The 5946-nt window shown below is 38.0% G+C and overlaps 1 pseudogene; it reads right to left on the reverse strand.

Moving 5' to 3' along the window:
* Positions 1 to 4909, reverse strand: part of LOC125868518 (uncharacterized) — a 17989-nt pseudogene extending 13080 nt beyond the window's left edge.
* Positions 4910 to 5946: the final 1037 nt, after the last annotated feature.

Below are 5946 nucleotides of genomic sequence, written 5' to 3' on the forward strand. Positions count from 1 at the left end.
AGTGGTCCAGCAAGGTATGTAAGGCTATTCGATTCTATATTATTTGGCATGAACTCTGCTTGTGTCACTACCAACAAGTGAGCTTCCTAAGTGCTCTTTCAAGTAAACGACACTTAGTGGCAGCGTACAATCCCAAACACAGCTAACAATAGTTCCCCTCTCCTTAGTGTGTCGAATTGCTTCAATATATGTGCATCTTTACTTTTCCAAGTATTGGTATGAGAAAAGGGTAATTTCAGCAGTAGCTTTGTGATTCCTCCTGTCAATCAAATGAGGTCCATTGTGTCATTTGAGCTCTTATGTAATTCATTAGTGTTACATTTCCAACTTGTGTTATTGTTATTGCCCTAAGTGCATATTCACATGTTTCCTACTACTGATCCACAGTTCTGATGCTCAAAAATAATTATGACCACCAAAATAACAATCTCAAAGATTAAAGAAACTATATGAAGCGGTATATGTGTAAGGGTGGCAGCCCAGGGGCAAAAGCCTAGCATGGGTCGATCCCAATTTGTGTATAAGGGTGGCAGCCTAGGGGCGAAAGCCTAGCATGGGTCGATCCCAAATTTATATATTTGAGGATAGCATATCCGGGGTTAAAATGCCTAGCATGGGTCATCCTCTTTTACCACTGATCAGTTGGTTATTTGTATCACATGCTTTACAGAGATCGCAATGTAAAGAAAATATACAGAAAAGAATATAATGTACATGATCCCACAACAGCAACACGGGTGGTCTTTAATCTAATCTATGCAGCTACATGTTGATACTTGATTTCAATTGAGCTCTTGTTTACATATGTTATTGCCTTACATATTCAGTACATTCTTCGTACTGATGTCCCTCTCGGGGGACGCTGCATTTCATGCTGCAGCCACAGGTACTCCAGCTAGTAGACCTCCCCAGTAGGAGCACAGGACACTCAGCTGCTATTGGTGAGCTCCAAGTTGATTCGCGGCTTAATCGAGTCTTTGGCATCTATTTTGTTACCGTATAGTAGTTAAGGGTAAGGCGGGGCCTTGTCCCGACCTAAACTAAGGTTGTCTATCTTGTAGAGGCATTGTAGACTAATGTATAAAGTTTGGTTGTGTCTTGTCTCTTAACAATTGTGGCCTCCACGGCCAAGTGTTGTATATAAGTTTTGGCCCTGTCTATGTCGGTCTTTTATCACTACAGGGCATATAAGCTTGTCATAGCTTCATAGTTATCATAGTTAAATGTATGGTAAGTACATGTTTCAAGTTGGTTCTCCCGGGCCATTTAGACATCGGGTGCCTGTTCGTCTTAATCAGATCTGAGGCGTGACATAGAAACAGGTAAAGGAGTATAAAGACCATGCGGCAATGTTCTAGACTTAGGCTGTTTACATTCAAGACAGCAAGAACACACTTTTTCAACATCCTTTCTCATGCTAGGCCAATAAAAATGTTCAGAAAGTATTACCAGTGTTTTGGGTACACCAAAATGTCCCATTAGCCCTCCACAATGTGCTTCCCTAACAAATAGTTCACGCAACGAGCAGTTAGGAACACATAATTTATTTTTCTTGAACATAAATTCATCTTGAAGATTAAATATCTCAAAAGGACCAAACTTACATTCAGCAAAAATCTCACCAAAATCAGAATCATTAGCATAGAGGAACTTGATTTGGTCAAAGCCCAATAACTTTGAAGTAAGAGTAGAGATCAAAACATACCTTCTTGAGAGTGCATCAGCAACCACATTCTCCTTTCCTTGTTTGAAAGCAATTACATAAGGAAAAGTTTCAATAAACTCTACCCATTTAGCATGCCTACGACTAAGTTTACCTTGGCTCTTCAAGTATTTTAATGACTCATGATCAGTCTTGACCATAAATTCTCGAGGCCACAAGTAGTGCAGCCATGTAGCTAACGCCCTTACCAAGGCATATACCTCCTTTTCATAAGTTGAGTAGTTCAATGTTGCTCCACTTAGCTTTTCACTAAAGTAGGCAGTTGGCTTGGAGTTTTGCATCAAAACTGCACTTATGCCCTTACCAGAGGCATCACACTCAACTTCAAAAGACTTAGAAAAATCAGGCAATTGCAAAAGAGGAGAAGAACACATTTTATCCTTCAGCAAGTTAAATGCATCATCTTGTTCCTTTCCCCATGTAAAAACCTTATCTTTTTTAATAACTTCAGTTAAAGGAGAAGCAATGGTGCTAAAGTCTCGGACAAACCTCCAATAAAAACTAGCAAGTCCATGAAAACTCCTAACTTCAGTTGCACTATTAGGTTTAGGCCATTCTTTTATTGCCTTGATTTTCTCATCATCTACTTCAACTCCCTTAGAACTGACCACAAAACCTAAGAAAACCACACGATCCACATAGAAAGTACACTTTTTGAGATTAGCAAATAAGGGTTGATTTCTAAGAACTTCAAAAACTTGTTTTAAGTGCTCTAGGTGTTCATCCAGATTTTGAGAAAAGATCAAGATGTCATCAAAATACACCACAATAAATTTTCCATGGAAATCTTTAAAATCATGATTCATTAGTCTCATAAAAGTGCTTGGTGCATTAGTCAAGCCAAAGGGCATAACTAACCACTCATAAAGTCCATATTTGGTCTTAAAAGCAGTTTTCCATTCATCTCCAGGATTCATACGAATCTGATGGTAACCACTCTTTAGATCAATTTTAGAAAAGATTTTGGAACCATACAGTTGGTCCAACATGTCATCAAGACGAGGGATAGGATGGCGATACTTTACCGTTATCTTGTTGATGGCTCGACAATCTACACACATCCTCCATGTTCCATCCTTTTTGGGGACCAATAGGACTGGAACAGAGCATGGGCTCATACTCTCTCGAACAAATCCCTTTTCAAGCAATTCTTCAACTTGCCTTTGTAATTCTTTGGTCTCTTCAGGATTGCTCCTATAGGCAGGCCTATTAGGAAGTTGAGACCCAGGCACAAAGTCTATATGGTGCTCAATCCCTCTCAAAGGTGGCAATCCCTTTGGAGTGTCATCAGGAAAAACATCTTCAAAATTCTGCAAAAGAGAAGAAACACTATTTGGCAAAGAAGGAGTTAGTTGTTCAAAATTAATCAATACTTCTTTGTAAGTAAGTAGTATTATGGGCAGTCCCTCTCTCCTAGCATTCAAACACTCTTTGGCTTTTATATAAAGGCTCTCATTTTTCTTTTCCTTAGCCTCTTTCCTCTCACCAAAACATTTTATTTTTTTACTCACACCCTCTTTTACCTCTTTACTTAGATCGCTGCCCTCTCTCTCTTTCTCTCGGCCATCTCTCTTTTTTTCTATCTCTTGGCCTTTTTCTTTTCCCTCAAGCTCACTTTTTACCTCTCCCTTTTGTTTTCCCATTGTTTCCCTCAATCGTTTTTGATCTTCAAACACTTGAGAAGGAGATAATGGTGCAAGAGTATACTTCTTACCATTATGCAGAAGACTATACCTATTCTTTCTCCCATGATGAGTAGTATCCCTATCATACTGCCAAGGTCGGCCAAGTAAAACATGACATGCTTGCATTGGAACTACATCACAAAGAATCTCATCTTCATACCTACCAACATTGAATGAAATCATGCATTGTTTGTTTACTTTTACTTCTCCACAATCATTCAACCATTGGAGCCTATATGGGGTAGAGCGCTTCATGCATGCAATTCCTAGTTTATCCACCAAGTATGAACTCACCACATTTGCACAACTTCCCCCATCAATAATCATAGAATAAGTCTTCCCTTTTATCCCACACCTAGTATGAAACAAATTCTCTCTCTGCCCTTCATCAACACTACCCAAATTGATAGTCATAATTCTCCTAACCACCCCAATTATACCATCATTAGGCAGTTCCAAATCATCTTCCTCACTTACACCTTCTCCCTCTTCTTCTTCCCCCTCACTTTTTTCACTCTCATATTCTCCATTCTCTCTAAGTAGGATGTTTCTTCTACTTGGACATTCATGCATCATATGCCCCCTTCCATGACATTTGTGACATTGAATAGAACTTGAAGGTTTAGAAGATTTAGGATTAAAGGTTTTACCTCCCTCCTCAACCTTACCTTTACCTCTATCATCTTGAGGTTTGGAAGGAGCTTTCCCCTCTTGAGTTGACCATGGCTTCTTAGAGATAGTGTTTGGTCGACTTCTCCATGAGTTATTTTGCTGCTTTTTCTCAATTTGTTTTTCAACTTTTACAGACAAATCAACTAACTCATCTAAAGTTACATATTGTTGTATCTCTACTACATTAGCTATTTCTGTATTTAAACCATTTAAAAATCTAGCTATTGTAGCCTCTTCTTCCTCCATGCAGTTAGCTTGGATCATAGCCATATCCATGCTTTTGAAGTACTCATCCACCGACATGGAGCCTTGCTTCAAGCGTTGAAGGCGAGATTGTAGATCTCTTTGGAAGTATGATGGAATAAATCGCTTCCTCATTACCCTCTTCATCTCTGCCCACGTAGCAATAGGTGGTAGCTCCTCTTGCAATCTGTCCCTAGCAAGCTTTTTCCACCAAGAAGCAGCATAATCAGAAAACTCAACAACAGCAAGTTTAACTTTCTTACCCTCAGAGTAGTTATGGCAATCAAAGATGGCTTCAACTCGTCTCTCCCAATCAAGGTACAAGTCTGGATCCCTTGTCCCCTTGAAAGATGGCATCTTCATCTTTATACTATTTATATTATCATCTTCTACTCTACCTCTTTGTCCCCTCCTATCTCTTCTTTCTAGATTAAATTCAACATCAAAATCATCATTATCATATTCAGGATTTACAAAAGGGATATGGGGTACATTCCTTCTAACTTGGGGTCTAACATTATTTGGGGGTACAACATTATTCTCCCTCCTAATTGCAGCTATGGTGTCATTCTGCTCGATAATCATATCCCTCATCTCTTGAAATTGAAGGGTCCATCTCTCAAATTGTTGGTGCATAGCTTGAAGGGTGAAGTCGTTCCTTCCTTTGACCTCAGCTTCTAAACGAGCCCTTTCCTCATCACCACCTGAATTAGACATCTAAAAAAAAGAATAAATGATTAAGTATCACACTTTTAATATGGCTTTTACCCTCTTTTAAACTCACCCACACTTGCCTTTTTCCACTCAAAATAACCTTTGAACGAGAATACTTTGTAGATTTATAATTAAACCAAAACGTGTATCAAGTTCGTAGTAATAAAGTATGGAATCTTGGGGTACAAAAAGAAAGTAAAGAACTAGTCCTAGAACAAGTAGGATTTAGTTGAAACAAAACACGAATAAAAAGGAACTTATTTTAGAATTATAAGAACAAGAAAAAAAAAATTCCTCTTATTCTTAAAGGTCTAGAATCCCCTCTTCTTGCAACCTTCTTTCTTGGAAACAAATTAATGCAAAACTTGGAGAGCAAGTAATAAGATTTCTTGAATATCAAGTAATAAACTTTCTTGGGTATCAAGTAATCAAATTTCTTGGAGGACAAGTAATTAGATTTCTTAGAGAGCAAGTTATAACTTTTTTTTTGTTCACGCTACTGTTCATGCTACGAAATTTTTATTTTTATTTTCACGACGCTACTGTTCACGTTACAGTTTTTTTTTTCTGCTCTAAGAAGAAATCCCAAGATTTATCAAGAACGGAATCTTGATAGAACCGCTCTGATACCACTTGGTAACAGCAAGGTTAAGGGAGATCACAAATAGGGAATTGAATTTTAGAATGCGGAAGCACAAAGAAAAGAAACAAAAAAAAATAACTAAAGATATGAGAAATTCGAAGGAAAGATCCACAAATTTCCAAGGATTAGATGTTTTAAGGCCTTGAAAAGATCAAAATAACAACGTATAGATTTATGGAAGAAATCTAACGCCTTTACTTGAGAAAACGAATTAAAACGATAGATTCGGATTTTGACCGCTTTATGAGTAACTAAAGACAATAATT

This window comes from Solanum stenotomum, chromosome 6 (assembly GCF_019186545.1).
Source record: "Solanum stenotomum isolate F172 chromosome 6, ASM1918654v1, whole genome shotgun sequence".
NCBI classification, from domain to species: domain Eukaryota; kingdom Viridiplantae; phylum Streptophyta; class Magnoliopsida; order Solanales; family Solanaceae; genus Solanum; species Solanum stenotomum.